We start from the raw sequence: 18,611 nt of genomic DNA, 5'->3' as shown, positions 1-18,611 counted from the left end.
ATCAATAGGTAAAGGTAAAGGGACCCCTGACCGTTAGGTCCAGTCACGGACGACTCTGGGGTTGCAGCGTTCATCGCGCTTTACTGGCCGAGGGAGCCGGCGTTTGTCCGCAGACAGCTTCTGAGTCATGTGGCCAGCATGACTAAGCCACTTCTGGCGAACCAGAACAGCGCACGGAAACGCCGTTTACCTTCCTGCTGGAGCGGTACCTATTTATCTACTTGCACTTTGACGTGCTTTCGAACTGCTAGGTTGGCAGGAGCAGGGACCGAGCAACGGGAGCTCACCCCGTCGCGGGGATTCGAACCGCCGACCTTCTGACTGGCAAGCCCTAGGCTCAGTGGTTTAGACCACAGTGCCACCTGTGTCCCAGTTAATCAATACATTACTTAAATAAAAAGAAATGGTTGCTACTTATCACTCCAGGGAAGGGGGCAGCTCAGTGACCCCCCCCCAAAGAAATGGAATCCTAAAGAGCCACAGCCAGCCAAGTGTAGACAATGTGTTGGATCCGTGGTCCGTTACAGGTCCCTATGCTCTCCTGCAATAAGTGAGCTCAGCCTGTTGCTCCTCACAGCAAGGCATAGGCATAGCAAAGATTTGAAGGAGCGTCTCCATCCCCATCGTTCTGCCCGGACACTGAGGTCCAGCGCCGAGGGTCTTCTGGCGGTTCCCTCACTGCGAGAAGCAAAGCAACAGGGAACCAGGCAGAGGGCCTTCTCGGTAGTGGCACCCGCCCTGTGGAACGCGTTCCCACCAGATGTCAAAAAGAACAACCACCACCAGACTTTTAGAAGACATCTGAAGGTAGCCCTGTTTAGGGAAGCTTTCAATGTTTTGTAGTTTAATATTTTGTTGGAAACCGCCCAACAATATATATATATTATTATTATTATTTATGTTGGGGGGGGGGAGGACACCCGCCTGTCATCACCCTCTCTCTGGCTCTGCCTATCGCTCAGTCGGATTGCCAGTTGCATCACTAGAATGCAGCGCAACACCACCCAAGAGACCTCCGCAAGCATTTAAATTTCAAATATTCTGATCATTTCTACTTTTTGTATTTATTTACTTTGTTTACGGGGGGGCAGCTGCCCAACTATGCCCATGCACCAAGGAGAAGGTTCAAGTACCTTTACCTATATCACACTTTGGCGGGGGGAAGAAGGAAGTGATGCATAAAAAGCAGGGGTGGGGTTATACTGATACGGGGAACTGGACTGAGCCCCTGGAACATTGCCGATTCCTTATGCTACTCAGCCGAGGGACCGTTTCACCCCATGAGCGCATGGCAGCTGCAGAGAGAGAGGGTGTGTGTGCAAAACTTAACCACATCAGTTCAGCCCCTGGCAAGCCACAGCTGCGGGTCGTGTGCTAGATTCCTTTTTTTTCAACAATCTAGAAGGCTTTTCTCAAAGCCCTGCCCAGCCCATACTGAGCTGGTGGCGAGAAAAAGAGACCCTAAACCTGGCTCGTTTCCTGCGTCAAATGTTTGGAGGTAGGTTGTATTACAGCGGTTCTTAGCAGGAAGTCCCCGATTAGCTGTGGGCAAAGCCCTGGTAAGAGTTTAATGGGATCAAAGGCCTCCTGCGCTCCCAGCTGCAATCCTAGCAAGGAGAAGGCTGCGGAGATAATCAGCTTACAGAGATGCTGGTAGTGGCTCTGTCCCCCTGCACAGATTCATTCCCTAGACCAGTGGCCTTTGCCCTTCCCAGACCCAACAAGCATCTTTAACCTTCACCCTGCAACGCAGGGGCTTTACTTATATACAGGCTCAACAGACAGATCATCGAACTCAGCGTGTGTGTATCTACATATAATTGTTTATAAAGATTTCCCAGTCCTAGGAGTTCAGTTATCAAGGGACAGCCGAGACCACTCTGCCCATGCTGCTCTCCTCAGCTCCTGCACTTACAGAAGGGCTGAAGTCTTGCAAATGATCAAAGCAGACTAATATCCCAACTCCTGTAAAACATGCTTTCCTTGAAGACATCCCCTCGCCCTTTACCACTTCAGTTAGGAAGCGGGGGGTTCGCAAGCTACAGAAGCTGCCTTATATTAAGTCAGATAAAGTGTTGGCAGCCATCTGTCTTGAGAGACAATGGAGGAGGAGGAGGAGGAGGAGGAGGAGGAGGAGGAGGAGGAGGAGAAGAAGAAGAAGAAGAAGAAGAAGAAGAAGAAGAAGAAGAAGAAGAAGAAGAAGAAGAAGAAGAAGAAGAGGAGGAGGAGGAGGAGAAGGAGGAGGAGGAGGAGTTTGGATTTGATATCCCACTTTATCACTACCCTAAGAAGTCTCAAAGCGACTAACATTCTCCTTTCTCTTCCTGTCCCACAACAAACACTCTGTGAGGTGAGTGAGGCTAAGAGACTTCAGAGAAGTGTGACTGGCCCAAGGTCACCCAGCAGCTGCATGTGGAGGAGCGGGGAAGCGAACCCGGTTCCCCAGATTACGAGTCCACCGTTCTTAACCACTACACCACACTGGCCTCTGGGGGTGAAGTTGAACCTCTGCGTTAGCAATGCCAAAGTAACCTCCTCTGGGTGCAAGCTTGGGTGGTGTGCATGAAGGTCCTGAGTTGCCCAGAAGACAAGACCCCCCTCTCAGACTCACTGATGTGGAGCTGCAGAAGGAGGCGTACAAGGTGCCATCCAACCATCTTAGGGACTAAGGGTTTATTCCTTAGGGATTTATTCTCCTGAAGATATCCTGCAAGGCAGCAGAGGTTTAGGACCAGTTTTCCTTCTCCTGGCATGAACCTGGGCCTGGAAGAACAGGGCAAAAGACAAGTGTGAGTAAGCCCTTGGTCCTCACTTCCATTCCAGCCGAGACACAGGTGTGCCACCTCAATGGCAATGAAACTCCTGTTGTAAACAACAGCAGTTTCTAGGGAGCCTGAAAGCCAAATCCTTGAGGTCAGCTCTGCATATACGACTTGGGCCCAGGCTACCTGAAAGATCATATCTCCTTATATGAACCTGCCCTGGTGCTAAGATGCCCAGCTGAGCACCTCCTCTCGGTCCCATCAACATCAGAAGCCCGGTTGGTGATGATGTGAGAAGGAGCCTTTTCGGTGACTGTTCCCATATTGCAGCATTCGCTCCCATGAGTGGTTAGACTGTCTCCCTCTTTGTTATCCTTCCTGTTCTGACAGACCTTTGGAAACTAAGGATCAGGGCTGCTCTAGAGGCAAACTGGATTTCAATTACTGGTTCTAAATGTGTTCTGATGTGTTTTAAGTTTTGTTTCTAACCAGTTTGCATTTTTATAATTTATATATACATTTTTAAGTGTTGTAAGCCACCTGGAATCCCAGCTCGGAAGAACGGCAAGACATAAATATATTACACAAATGAATGAATGAAACACTCTAGCCTAGTAGCCACATGTATGCAAGCTCACAGAGGAGGGACAGAGCATTCCTGTTGACTGAAATGTTGGGCCAAGTGGCAAAAGCAGGGAAAATTTGAAAGTTCAGATGTGCTTCGACTGTGGCCAGTTTACAGGGAGAGGCCATTCTGCACATGCTCTGAAACTCTCTCTTTAAACAAATATTCCAGTCCAAGTACAGATGCCTGGTATTAAAAAACTAGCCCTGTTGCAAGTCAGGTTGGCACCCTGAAAATGCCTGTACTGGAGAAATGCAATCTGATTTCCTCTGCCACAGATACAGTATTTGAAAAGGAAACCCAGAGCTCTCTATGACAACTCCCTTCTCCGGGAGCTTTGCAGCATCAAGGCGGCAGCACCCATCAATTCCACTACATCCAGCCGCTGCCCCCGAGGGGGGAAAAATGTTAGAAACCAAGAAATCACACGCAAGTCTTCAAGCAAGCATCAACGCATGATCTGCTCCAGTCTGCATGCCCAGCTCAATATGCCATCTGAGCACAATCCTGTTCTACAGTCTGCATCTTGGCAAATCAGGCAGGAGGAACTATCCCAAAATGACCAGCCGGCCCTCTCGTTTTCCATGGTATACCACAAGCCACCACTGCAGGAAGTAAACATGTCCCTTAAACCCTCCACTATTTCCAATCCACAGTCTCATAGCTAATGGGGGCACATGAAGTTTGACAGGGATTTCACCTCCCTAGTGATAAAGAACTTTCTTTCCTTCTTTCCCTTCCTTCCTCCCTCCCTTTATATTTTATTAAGTTTTAACGTTTTTAGCATATACAGCCAAAGCACAATTTCATCTTTTCTCTTATTTTTGTCGACTTCCCACCCTTTCCCATGGCGTTGTTTTTCCTCCCTTCTTCTGCCCCCCGTCTATCAAAACATAACCACGATATTATAGAAAGAAAATACGTTCTGTGCCCTTCCGTTCTGTATTTTCTGTGCTGGAGTTCAGCAGCATACATTATATTCATTATATTACTTGCTTATTTACTTATTTCATTTCTGTCTCACCTTTTTCGTCAAGGAAGCTCAAAGTGGCATACATGGTTCTCCCCTTCAGTTAATTAATTCACCGATTGCTTAATCAGGCAATGGATGGATGGATGGATTGGCCTTTTGCTGATCAAACTACCCGGAAGGTCAGTTCAATTGTATGTTAAATATCTAATGGAGGGTAAAATCCCAACAGTAGCACTGGCAAAGGAGTTGCTTACTATCTGTAGCAGTGAGAAGAAGTAAGCAATTCCATGCCTGAACCTGGAAGAACAATCTTCAGGGCCTCACTCAACATTATCGAAGCTTTATACCAGGCTTAGGCAAACTCCGGTCCTCCAGATGTTTGGAACTACAATTCCCATCATCCCTAGCTAACCGGACCAGTGGTCAGGGATGATGGGAATTGTAGTCCCAAACATCTGGAGGGCCAGAGTTTGCCTATGCCTGCTTTATACAGTACAACTGCTCTCAACCTGTGCTGCTGTGAGATTTCCCTGCACAGCATGCTTTTTAAAGTGCTTGGTGTACTGCCTGCAATAAATTGATGGATTGTTCTGTTCAGCATCAGAGGTCTTCCACCAGTGGGTCAGGACCCACAGGGAGGAAGTGAGGCCATACCAGATGGGTTACGACAGTGCTGACGCTGCCATGTTGAACTCCAAGCTAAGGCTGACCAAACCAAAGGAGCATTTCATGCAGTTTCTGGGCTAGAGCATCTTCTTCGGACAAGACACTCAATTTCGTGATGGGTCAAGAGATAGTCAAGAGCCATTTTTTCCAATAAAAACAGGATTTCTGGCCAACCACGTGCCCCACCTTCCTAGAGCTACATCGTTAGTGAAGGAGCTTTTCAGTGGAACAAGGGACACTCTGTTTGCTTTCCAGTCTGTCTCGACGGCTTTCTAGACTTCTCCCAGAATGGAAGTACTTTGGGGATTGGAATGCCAAAGTGTCTCGTTCTGCAGGTAGCTTGGTTGCCCAGCAGTTGACATCATGGCAGCAACAAGGGGACCCAGGAAGGGACAGCAGAAGTCTGGCTACAGGATATGAGAGTTTACAAACCCTCCAAGTGCCCCTATTTTCCAGGGAGAGACCCAGATTTACAGAAGCCATCCAGTTTCCCGATTTGATCCCGGAACGTCCTGCTTTTCTTTAGGACATCCCTATTTCCATCGGTATAGTGAAAGCTATGGTTTTCCCAGTAGTGATGTATGGAAGTGAGAGCTGGACCATAAAGAATTATGGTGCTGGAGGAGACTCTTGAGAGTCCCATGGACTGCAAGAAGATCAAACCTCTCCATTCTGAAGGAAATCAGCCCTGAGTGCTCACTGGAAGGACAGATCCTGAAGCTGAGGCTCCAATACTTTGGCCACCTCATGAGAAGAGAAGACTCCCTGGAAAAGACCCTGATGTTGGGAAAGATGGAGGGCACAAGGAGAAGGGGACGACAGAGGACGAAATGGTTGGCTAGTGTTCTCGAAGCTACCAGCATGAGTTTGACCAAACTGCGGGAGGCAGTGGAAGACAGGAGTGCCTGGTGTGCTCTGCTCCATGGGGTCACGAAGAGTCGGACATGACTAAACAACTAAACAACAACAACAAATTTTCATCGAAGAAATGTTGGCGGGTATGGAGTTATGCAACCTCCGAGCCAAGGAGATATAACCTGTAGAAGACATCTGAAGGCAGACCAACAACAACAGCTGAATAGGATGTCCCCATTTTCATCGTAGAAATGTTGGAGGGTAGAAAAAGCAGGGATAAAAACATCAGCCTCACTCCACTTCCTGCAGTAGGGTTGGAATCAGGGGGAAGTTAATTTCTTGCTGGTTTTCATTTAGCAGTAATGCTAAGATACCACTGTGTCCATTGCTCTGTGAATTGCCATTTCAAAATTCAATAATATGCTTCATTAGCATATTATAATAAGTATAGATCAAAAGAGAATGTGGGAAAGCGGGTCCCACATTGCAGGTTAGGAATCAGAGGTAGGCCTCAGTTCTGGAGAAGCTGAAGATCACCGCTCTAGATTTTCCACTTGTTAAGTCTGAATTTTTTATCAGTGCATAGAAATGTTACATTTCTGAACTCCTACTCAGCCTTCCCCAGCTTCTGGGAGTTTTCGGCTACAACTCTCAGCTACACCGGCAGGGAATGATGGGAGTTGTGATCCAAAAGCTTTGGAAGACACCAGGTTGGAGGAAACTTATCTTACATCTTTTGAACTGTTAAGGCTTACTATGAACAATCTGATGTTTTGCTTTAGGGGTTTTTTTTGGGGGGGTTGATAGGGATTTTCCCACCATTTAGGGAAGCAATTGCTCCCTGCAGCTTGTGAAGTGGTACAGTCCTCTCCCATTCAAGGACTCTACCACCTCATTCCCAACACATTTTACTGCACGTGTAGAAGAAAAGGAGTTGGGCTTATTCTCAGTAGGACAAAACCAGAGTACAAGTGCATGCCTCAAACTCTTTCAAGTTAAGGGGAACACTCCTCTCTAGAACCATCAATGTACTTTAGAACAGCAGGCAGATCAGTCTGTGCCCCAAGCAACTTACAGTCTAAACGTTGGCTGTGGGAGACAAAACAAAAGGAGAGGGACAAGAATAACAAGGGATAAATAGGGCCCCATGCAGATGTCAGTGCTGGGACTTTGGTATTTTTGCAATGGGGGCTGAGGGGTATACTTCTTTGATAAAAAACCTGTGGTCTGGGAATAGGGATTCTGAAGGAGGTGGTTAAGAAAGAAATGGACACCGCGTAACGTTCCAGGGAAGATGTTCTGGATCGTTTTCACAGCACAGAGCACATGTTGATCTCCTATTGTGGTGGGCCCTAAAATCGCCACCAGTGTCCAAAGTCACAAACATCCCTGTGCCCACCAGCTGTGCCTGCTGAACATCAAGCTGAATTGCAGCCCTCACTCCTGATTTATTGCAGCCGCAAAATGCTCAACAACACTGCCCCATCTTTGCCATCTCGGGCAGAAAGCAAAGCAGAGATGTTTCTCCGCTGCTGGTGAACTGTAGAGTCACAAATCCAGCAGGCCAGGCCTAGACCCACAGAGAAGATTGGGGAATGCTGTGGCCTCGCAGATGGCATTGGCCACGACGGCGGGGGATGATGGGAGTTGTAGTCCAGCAGCATCTCTGGAGGGCCAGACTCTCCACACTTCAGTCCTACACTGGGGGAAAGACTTATCTCCAATTAAGGATTCCAACTCTTGAACCATGGTCACACCAAACATTTTAACCACTGTGATACCACTTTAAACAGTTGTGGCTCCCCCTCCCAATGAATTATGGGAGTTGTAGTTTGTTAAGGGTGCTGAGAGTTGTCAGGAGACCGTACTACCCAGCTAACAGAGCTACAATTCCCAGAGTTCCCTGGGAAGAGGGAATGATCATTATTCCACTCTGGGACCTGCAGTTCCCAGAATTCTTTGGGGGAAGCCATGACAGTTTATAGTGCTTCAAACGGAGCATGTGAATGCAGTCATGGAGACACGCCAGGCCATGAAACATGCACATTTCCTAAGCAGGTGCCACAACAGACTGCAAACAAGCAGCCAAGTTGTTGCTGAGGACCCAGAGCTCAACGCTGGCACCCTCCAGCCTCAGACGCTTGCATTTTCCTTGCTACTTCCCATCCCTTCTTCCCCAGGAAAAACTCCCCCTGAATAAAACAGCTCCTTTTCTTCCCAGCAAACAGAGCAAGGAAAGCTTGGATAAGGAAATGAGACCTTTTTGAGCTCCCTGGCACCCAGAAACGCCACTGTCCTTTCCCTTTCGCTTCCTGAGCCACACAGAGAGACGTTAAACACAGAGAGAGACACAAACCCGTGCACCTCCCTGCCCCCCCCCCATTTCCTCCCCCCCCCCACACACACCACACTCCACCAAAGCCCCAGGAAGGCTGTGACACCCAGGCCTCGGCAAATCTGCTGTGGCTGTCACAGCAATTGGGTCCCTGTCTCGGATCCGTTTCCGTCTCTTGCCACGGAGCTTGGTGAAGCTGCCAGGGGGGTGGGGAGATGCTAACCGGGGCTGGCAGGGGCAGAGCTCTACCCCTCTCCTCACCAACCGCCACCCGCGGCCTCAACAGCTGCTCAGCAAGGCTGCTGCGCACCCAAGACAGAAAGGGGCAGGGAGGAAAGGGGGTGGAAATAGGGCACAAGGGTTCCAAAATTCCCAGCTGGTCAGGAGAGGAGAAGGAGGCGGGCACTGGAGAGAAGGAAAAGAGGGACGTTAGCGGGCACAGGGCACCGTGCGGAAGCCGGATGAGATCCGAATAAGAAAGCCTCCTCGGTTGACTCTTAGGGCCCACCATGGTGAGCGCCAACTAAGCCGTTAACAATGTGCTGCTCTTCCCGCCAACCTCCACTAAATAAATTTGCTACCTGAGTTGGGCCACTTCACCCCGCTAAGCAATGGCCGAGCCGGCTCTTAATGGGAAGCAAAGGGTGTTGGGTGTGAGATTCAAAGGAAGGAAGGGAGTCAGGCAAGAGAGAGAGGTCACATCATCACACGCAGAGAGGGAGGCAAGGATTACATCCAAGGAGCGAACAAGGAGGATGGAAGTATGATGGGGGGAGAGCAAAGGGCACCACATGAGGAGGAGATAGTAGCTTGCCTAGGGGCAGATTGGGGATGGGAGAATGGAGGCAGGCTGGGATGACAACAAAGAACCAACCAAGAAGGTTGGGTTAGGAGCAAGGGGTGCATCCTGGAGAAAGGAAACACGGCCATGGCTGGAGGAGGAATCAGGGAGCTTATGCAGGAGGTTGCAATAGTGAGATACAAGGCAGGTGTGCAAGGTAACTGATGGCAGGAGAGAGGTCACTGGGGGTGCTTCCTAATGGTTCGGTTTGGGGAGAGATGTAGGTGGGAGATTGGGAAGAAAGGGGGGCCCTATTAGGATGGACAGAGGAGGAGAAGGTTCCCAACTGTACCTACAGCAGTTGTGCAAGAGAGAGAATTTCAGCAAGCGGGGCAGAAAAGTTGCTGAATTTCCCTCTTCCAAACAGTCGTTAATGATGCCCCATCCTTGGTCCTTGCTGCTTCCAGACATGTAGGTGGGTTTGTAAGGAACAATGAAAGAAGATCCCTGCAGGATCAGGCATTCTGTCCTCACAGTGGCCAACTAGGTATCCCAGTGGGAAGCCTGCATTAAGAGACCCAATGTGGGGTCAATGTGGGATGGGAGCTTGAGGGTCGGACCATAACTCAGTGCTCTACAAGAACAAGGTCCAGGGGTTCGATCCCTCGTATCTCCAGTTAGAAAGGGATCAGGAAAGACCTCTGCCTGAGATGCGAGAGTGCGACTGCCAGTCAGAGCAGGCAGCACTGGGTTAGGTGGACAAATAGTTTGCCTGATGGCAGGCCGCTTCCTAAGTCTCAAAAGCCTGCCTCTGTTTTGCATGGGGAGGATTTGGAGTGGAAGGTGGGGTTGTGGGAGGGGGAGCTGGAGATACCAGGGAGAATATCCGGTGTTATGGAACGGGGGGGGGGGGGGTTGAACCCGAGAGTTGCCCAAGCAGGTGTCCTGGGCAGAAGGATTGGGACTGTGGCGAAGAGGCTTGAGAGGATGCAAAAGAAGACGTCAGAAGATGGAGAGACCTCAGGAGACCTCCTTCAGGAAGGAAGGAAACAAGGAGTGAAGTGCATAAAGGAGCTGGAAACAGAGCAGGGAATGTCTGTGGGCCTAAAGTCTAACTTGAGAACATTGGACCGAGAAATTATAGCAACAGAGGCCTACCTTTGAGGGCTGTTGTAAGGATTACCAGAGCAATGCATGGTGGGCGAAGCTGGGAAGCTTCTGATGGTTCTGTTCTGACACACAGACAGAGATTTGCAGAAGAGCCAGGAAAGGGGACAGAACAAGAAAAGTGTTTCTTAAAAATTACACAGGGAGTGAAGGAGACTTGCGCAGGCAGGCCGACTTTGTGTAGCCTGTGGCAACTAAGAATGGCCTAGAGGCAACGGGGCCTTTGTATCCTGAAACAGAGATGGCCCTTTCTCTTTCTTTCTTTCTTTCTTTCTTTCTTTCTTTCTTTCTTTCTTTCTTTCTTTCTTTCTTTCTTTCCGCCCCTTAGACCACCAATATGCCACAAAAGACTGGTGCAGCAGCCAGTTGTGAGCAAGTGCACTAGTGAACAGACACACACACAATGTGGACTAGAAACTTGTGCGGGCTTAAACCCATCTCCGACACATGTATTCCTTAGCTATCCCCAGATCTCTGCTCTCCAACCGAGACTCTGTCGGCCTTGCCTACTGAGCTGGAAAAGCCCCTGGATTTGTCGGCTGCCACCCACCTGCACCGTCCCCTCCATAAACAAGGAGAAGGGAGGGCTGTGGCCTCTGGCTGATGGGCCTGGCCAACAGAAACAACCTAGGCCAACTGGGAGATCAAGAGAGCTCTCTGGCCTAGATTGAGGGAGCCAGAAAGCCTAGGAAGGCGAGGGAGAGGCAGTGGGGAGGGGGAAGCCCTGGGGTATTCGGCTGCTGTAAATAAGTCTTATTCTAAAGCAGCGGTGAGCGTGCGGCTCAAATGTAATAATTCATTGGGGGGGTTGGGGGGGAGATGGGATGCGAGGCGAGATTAGGAGGGGAAAGGCATGATCTATGGCAAGCGTTGGATGGTGCAGGAGGGTGGGCAGATGGGAAGATAAACTGCATCTTCGTGTGGCATCTCCCCACCCCTCTCCACGACCCCCACCCACTCACCCCCCAAACCCATTTCACCCAGTTCCGCCACCTTCTACGTCGTACGTCTCCGTCGAGCCACCCAACCACTCAGCCCAAACACAGCATCTGAAAGGCAAAGCCTCAAATCCAAACACCCCCTTCTGATCCCTGCCCCCCAAGACCCACCAATTCCCCCCCCCATCACCCTCACATATGCCTGTAGGGCCCTTGGACGGAGGCCACATCCGAGGGAGCGAGGAAAGGGGGACAACAAACACAGAGGGACCCTCTTTCGCCCACCCCACATCCCCCCCCCGAAGAAATGTAAGAGCCAAGTGCTCCCCACTTACGGAATCCGTGAACTGCGCCCCCCGGCCTCTGTCTCCTTGCAGCTCCCCCTCTTCGAGAGGGGGGAGGCCCACTTTCCTCTGTGGTCTTCCTTGGGGAGAGGCCGTTCTCCCCTACCCCTTTCTTTTATATATATATATATATATATATATATATATATATATATATATATATATATATATATATATTTCTCTGGAAAATAAAAGCGTACACTCTCCAGATCTCGGCTCCGTCAGAATCTCCCTTCCACGGAGTATCCTTGGAGAACTCTCGGATCACCTCTCCATCCAGAAAACAGCCCCAGTACCGCAAGGCTCAAGAGAAGAAAATGGTTGGGGGGGGGGAGAGAGTGAGACAAGAGGGGTCCTTTGCTCCCAGGGGGCCTGGCCCCCCCAGCCCCTTGCAGCCAAACCGTGGTGCACAGCAAGTTCAGGGTCGTATGGGGTTGCTGGAGGAAGGGGGGGGCTAATCAGATGTCTCAGGAGTCAAAGCCTCGCAGGCCCCCTCCTGTCCAGGGGGGGAGAACTGCCCATAAAATAGGAAACTCCCCATGTCCGTCTCTCCAGGATGCAGCACCCCCCCTTTTCGGGGGGTGGGGGTAGGACCCCCTTCCCGGACCCCCCTCCTCTGTAATCGAACGCTGTCTTCTTCTGGCTCACCCCCCCAAATTCCGGATTCTGGGAGCAAACGTCGAGCCTCCTTCTGCAAATTGGGTGGGAGAGACGCAGCGCCCCCCCCCTCTCTCTCTTTCTACGATTCTTCAATCATTCGGCGGCGGAGGCAAGCGAAGTGGAGGGGCGAAGATCCGCGGTCCACGTCTGGATGGTCCTCCTGGGGGGTGGTGATGGGGAGGAACGAGATCTCTCCGGTTGGCCCCCTCCTCCTCCTCCCCCCCCCCGTTACCACCCACCCCCCAAAGCCAGGCGGGGGAGGCCAGAGGCTGCGATCTGTTGGCTGCCAAAGCCGCAGCAGCCAAAACGCTCCTTCCTTCTGCCTTCTTCTTCCGCCCTCCCGTTATCCAGCTACACCCCCGTGGAGAGAGGGGGTGGGCGCTGCGCGGAAGCGGAGGTGGCTAGGCTGGGGGGGGGGTGTCCCTTTGGGGGTGTCGAGGCTGGGAGGGGCGTTGGCCGGCGGCAGCACTGCCTTTTTCTCTCCCTCTCATCAGGCTCCCACTGCTGGGAGGGGGTGGTTGACTTGGGGAGGGGAGCGCGGCGTCGGCGTCGGAGGAGGGAGAGGAGAGAGGCGCATTGGCATGCGCTGCATCGCTTCGCCGGCGCGCACAGAATCTTGATGAGGCTCGCTGCAATCCGGACTCACTCCGGCGGCCCGCGAGGAGCGGGATTGCGCGCGCGCATCTGTGAACCTAAGCTGCGATGTGTACCCAGACACCTGTCCCCCCCCCCTCCACACACACCGACGCTCAGCTTTAGGGAGATAAGGATTGCCCATAGCAAGAGTGCCTCTGAGCATGTGCAAACTGCCTCTGCTTTTACCACCCCCTTGCATCATCAACATCATTTTTTTTTTTTTACTAGGTTGGGAGTTACCGGCACTAAACAATTATGTTTAGAATCCAAAGAAGGTTGCGAGGTTTCTTAATGGATAGCGTTTTTCATTTTAGTTGGGACCCCTCGCACCAAAGATTGTGTAAAGTCACGGCCAAGTCACATTCTGGTCCGCCATCTTGGTTCAAAATGGCAGCTGGCATCCATCGTTTATGAGTTCCGCTGCCCCCACCGCAGGAACCCTGGCGCCATGTTTGGCGGCAATATCTCCAGAAGGGGCTGGAACAACAAGAAGAGAAGCTCTGCTAGAAGGTATCCAAATGGGCCGAGAGGATGCCAGTGTGGTTAACCAGCAGAGTCAAGGAAGCTACTAGAGGCAAGAAAACAGAAGTCTTATCCAAATGAGGAGACAGAAAAGAAAACACAACTTGGTAAAAGGAATGCAAGCAGACACTGGTCACCCCATCATGGTCACCCCCCAACTATGTCATAGCATGGTAAGGAATCTTCGTCAGCTTGAGGGCCACAATCCCTTATGAGCAACTTTTCAGGGGCCACATGCCAGTGGTGGGCAAGGCCAGAGGCAACTGGGGGTTAGAGCTACGAATGCAAATACTACCTTTGTACAGTAAGCTGCTTTCTTCGCATTCTCGCACCTGTATCCTCCCATCCTAGGTCACATCCGCCCCATACATTTAAAGCATGTGGCTTCCCTCCAAGTAGTTTGTTAACGACGCTGGGAACTGTAGCTCCGTGTGGGATCAACTGCAGCCTGCCATTCCAGATGTGGTCGGCCCACACTGCTTACCATTCCTGCCCACTGGCTGTTCCAGCTGGGATTTGTTGGGATGCCAACAGGACCAAGAGGCTCACAGCTCACAGCTTCCTCATCCTTGGCAATAAAGCCTTTCTCCCATTGTGTGCTGTCATGAACTTAATCGTTCCAATTTAGCCATTATGCCTTATGGCCACTAACTGGCAAACGGATCGTTCGCCATGAATCCGTGCAACTGAAAGGCATTTGCCATTACAGTACCTTGTGGCAGAGCGGTCCATAAATCAACAGGTCTCTCCAGGGTCCAGCTATGATGCTTCTGGCTGCTGAGAGTAGGTGGGTTATAAGCTCTTTATAGTGTGAGTGAGCATTCCTGTCTTGGAAAATATTCAGTAGGGCCAGTACATTTTTCACGTTCACATTTTACAAATATTTTAAGCAAAAATCCCAGCAAAGTTAGTCTACATTTCTTCCAACTTCCCTCCCCTCCTTTCTCCATTTACTTAGTTTATATCTTTTTTACTACAGCTTTTCCAGTTCAAACCTGTTTATGAATTTTCCCTTATGTTCTCATTTTGTTATTTCTTAGTGCATGAGTCTGGGTTTTCCTGGACACATCCAGGGATTGGGCTACAAAATGGTGCCTGGGCAGCTGAAGAAACAGGGAAAACCCAAACGTACATAGAGTGATTTGCTTTTTTTAATGGTTAAAAAAACAAGGAAAGCCCAAAAACATATTTTGGGAGGGAGATGTTCCCCCAAAAACTCAACACCTTTGTCTGGATTTTCACTTTTGAGAATATGGCAACCCTAATGTCAGCCCTGCTAATATTTTAAGTTGTTTACAATGTATTTTCAATTACTCAATAAATTTTCCCATTCTGTTTTAAAAAGTCTATCTTCTTGGTTTCTTATTCTTCCCATAAGCTTCATCATCTCTGCATATTCCATCAATTTTCTTTGCCAGTCCTCCTTTGCCGGAACTGTTTCTTCTTTCCATCTCTGGGCATAAATCATTCGGGCATCTGTAGTAGCATACATAAATATTTTTTTCTGTTCTTTAGGTAGCTCTCCACCAAGTATTCCTAAAATAAATGCTTTTTAAAACAAAGGTTATCTTCAACATTTTTTTCCAATTCATTATAAATCATTTTCCAGAAAGCTTTTGCTACCTTAAATGACCACTACATATGGAATAAAAATTACCCTCCTTCTCTTTACATTTCCAACAGGTATCCGATTCCGACATATATTTTTGCTAATTTACTAGGCGTCAGATACCATTTATACACCATTTTCATATAATTTTTTTATCACATAGCACGCTGTAAATTCCAAATCAACATTCCATAACCTTTCCCATGCTGCCAATTCAATATTATGTCCTATATACATTGCCCAGTGTGTCACTGATGATTTCACCTGCTAGTTCTGGGGTGGCTTCTAATACCTGTGTAGTTATTTTGCATATTTCTTGTAGGACTGCCGTCCAAAAGGGTTGGAGTTTTGTAGGTCCTCCCTGCTCCTGCCTGGAATTCCTATGAGACACCTGTAAATTTAAACAGGCAAGTAGGGGGCTTGCAAAGGCATCTGTGCAGTTAGGAGAAAGAGGAGGGTGGAATGTGAGATAAATGGGAGGAAGAAAGAGGGAAAGAAAGGGGCCGTGCCCATGTGGCCTCCAACAGATTGTCCCCATGGCGAAGCGGACCTCAACAGGGGGGAAAGTTTTCCCCCCCCTCACTGTAGGGTATATAAGAATGGAATAGGATGAATCAAAATTGCAAAAACATCAGTGGCAGCAAGAGAGAATTTCTGTAACTGGCAGACTCTTACATATCTGAAGATGCTTATCCCACTGTCTTAATCTCCCCCCCCCCAACTAAATGTACCTCTCTCTTTTTCCCTTCACTCTCTTCTAGCCTGCTCTGCATTCCAAACCCTTTATCATCTTTGCTTCTACTGGTCTCTCCCCATTTCCTTCTACATACACGCGTCACTTTCACGAGGGACCAGAAATGAAATCAGCGATTCCTCAATGGAGCGTCCGCCTCCTACGATAAATTCTGTACTGAAATGTTCAACCAGAATTGCTTGCAGCTTGAAAGCTTGATTCTGGTCTGGTGGTCTTGTGTGTGTGTGTGTGTGTGTGTGTGTGTGTGTGTGAGAGAGAGAGAGAGAGAGAGAGAGAGAGAGAGAGAGAGAGAGAGAGAGAGAGAGAGAGAGAGATATGCTTTAATTTATTTATTTTGTGCTGCCTTTCTACAAATTGCACTCAAGGTGGCTTGACAAACAGGAGCACATCATAAAAATATAATGTGATATGAAAATGCAAGTGACAAAACATATAGCAGCAGCGAAACTCAGGCTAGCAGAATGAAAGAACAAGAACCGTAAAAGCTATAATTCAGACATTGCAGGGCTAGATCTGAAACATAAAATACAAAACAAAGTTAACGAACTGGCAGACGTGACCGAGTTAAAGCACAAATGCCAATTGAAACAGGGTAGGCGTTGCCTGGCTCCCCAAATGCCTACTGGATCAGACCAAAGGCCCAGATATTTGAGTATCCTGTTCTTACAGTGGGCAAGTAGATGTCTATGGGAGGCTTGCAGTGCACATGAGTGCAGGACCAGCAGTTCCCACAAACTGGTACTAAGAGGCACATTGTTTCTGACAGTGGAAGATAAACCATAGCTGCAATGGAGGGTATCACAGCTATCATTAATTTGTCCAATCTCCTCTTAAAGCCATGCAAGTTGGTAGCTGGCTCTCTATTGTGTGGGAGCAAATCCCCTCGTTTTTAACTATGTGCTGTACGAGTAAGTCATTTCCCTTGTGTAAGATGAATTTCCCAACATTCAGCTTCATGAGATGGCCCTCAGTTCTTATAATAGACTTCTCTCAACCCATTCTCTCTGCACCTTCCCCATTTTACTTGCTGTTTTCCTCAATGAAAAAGATAAATAATAATCCCCAGTATTGTAAGCGAGTTGATCCACGTCCCTGTGATCACTCTGGTTACCGTTTTCTGAGCCAATGTAGTTTTTGAGACATGGCAACCAAAACCGTTCACGGGATTCCAAGTGCAGCTGCACCATAGATTTTGTATAATATAGGCAATTTTATTTTCAATCCTTTTCCTAATGAGCTCTACAATAGAATTTACTCTCTTCGCAGCTGCTGCTGCACACTGGGTCAACGCCTTCAACGTGCTCCCACTGCAACCCTGAGAGCTCTCTGCCGATTGCTCACCACCAGTTCAGACCCTACAAGCAAATCTGCAAAGTTAGGTTTCTTATTGCCCTAATGTGCATTGCTTACAGTTGCTTACCCCCAGCTGCATCTGGGATTTAATGCCCGTTACTGAGTTTGGAGAGATTCTTTGGGAATTCTTCCCCAATCTCATTTTGTTTTAGCCATACAGCTCACCCCAGAACCCTCTTGACTTTCCCTTCCAGTTTCCTTCTTCCCTGTCCCCTTAATTACTGCTTTTTTAATAAAACTTTCTCCTTTTAAAGTCAAATGAGACTGGTTTGGACTTTCTTACATAATTGCTGTTCTATGCCACCTTTCCTCCAAAATTCCCTGGACGGCATAAAATATATTTTTCATTGTACCCTCACAACAACTACCTTATGAGATAGGTAGGGAAAGATTACTGGGAATTGTTCAATGCCTGTGTGGAGATTTTTAGGTGAGTCTCTCTCCCCATCCCCCAACCTGGTCTTTGTCGGATACTCTAATTCAGAGCTTTCCTAACTGTGTGTCGCGACACATCAGTGTGTTGTCTGCAGTTTGTGTGTCGCTCAGACACTCCCCACGCTCCTCTTGGGGCTGGAAAGGGGTTAACCTCCCGTTTGCTAATACAGTAATACCTTGGTTTACAACCATAATCCGTTCCGGAGGTCCGTTTGTAAACCAAAACAGGTTGTAACCCAAGGCGCACTTTTGCCAATGGGGGCTCCAAATTTTTTTTGTTAGTAATAAAAAACAAAAAAAGTTTGTAATGCAAAAAAAGGTTGCAAACCGGGACATGCACTTCCAGGTTTGACGTGTTTGTGATAAAAAACATATGCAAACAAAGGCAAACCAAGGTACCACTGTACTGTAAAACTGAATTACTGTGTTGCGAAATAATGCATGTCTAAAAAGAGTGCCACCAACCTCAAACATTTGGAAAGCACTACTCTAATCGAAGGCTGGTCATCTATGCTAACTTCTGGGGCAGATTATTTTGAAGTACCTGAAGTGTGCAGTAGCATTTAAGCTTTGTGCTGGTACTTTGTACCTAACAACAGCTAGCTCCACATCAGTTGCAGATGTTTTAACACGTACACCTGAAACTGCAATGTGTGAATGCAGCAAACACCTGTATAACACAGGAGCATCGCTCCAAGGATCAAGATTAATCATGACACCTTGCTAAGCAGACAAACCAAGGGCCACATCTTGGTTTCAGCTGTTTAATATGCAAGCTGGCCCTCCAATTGGTATTTCTACCTTTGGGTAGAAAGGGATTAGGTGCAAGGTGCAGGGGAACCCAAGAACTCCGCATACCCATTGACAGTCTTATTTAGGCATAGTGGGTTGCTGGTTGCTTATTTTGCATCATAGCAGCAAAAGGTTGGCAGATCCACACCATTCCTCAGTGTTCCGCCACTTATTAGCTTGCTTTCCCTTCCTACTTTCCTTTCCTCCCTTGTGTGTTTTGAAGTCTGCTTGGGGAGGGCTCCAGGAGACGCACAACACACACACAGTGCACATTTAAAGCACGTGAAATCCTGGGAAGTGTAGTTTGTTAAGCATGCTGGTTAATTGTAGCTCTGTGAAGGGAAAACTACAGTTCCCATGCCTCCTGTTTTAATCTCCTCTACCTCTCTCTCTAAAAGGATGGC

At 48.6% G+C, this 18,611-nt stretch overlaps 1 protein-coding gene across 1 annotated transcript in view; it reads right to left on the bottom strand.

Moving 5' to 3' along the window:
• The window catches only part of GRIK5 (glutamate ionotropic receptor kainate type subunit 5), a 102,425-nt gene extending 90,850 nt beyond the window's left edge, over positions 1–11,575 (bottom strand). Inside the window, exon 1 of the mRNA XM_081921950.1 lies at positions 11,438–11,575. The gene's annotated coding sequence lies outside the window, so the exon portion shown is untranslated. The remainder of the gene's footprint in view (positions 1–11,437) is intronic.
• Between the last annotated feature and the right edge of the window lie 7,036 nt (positions 11,576–18,611).

This window comes from Podarcis melisellensis (genome assembly GCF_964234715.1).
Source record: "Podarcis melisellensis genome assembly, chromosome: 8".
In the NCBI taxonomy this organism is placed as follows: Eukaryota; Metazoa; Chordata; class Lepidosauria; order Squamata; family Lacertidae; genus Podarcis; species Podarcis melisellensis.
The sequence above is the reverse complement of the archived record's forward strand: the minus strand, read 5'-3'. Positions and strand labels throughout refer to the sequence as shown.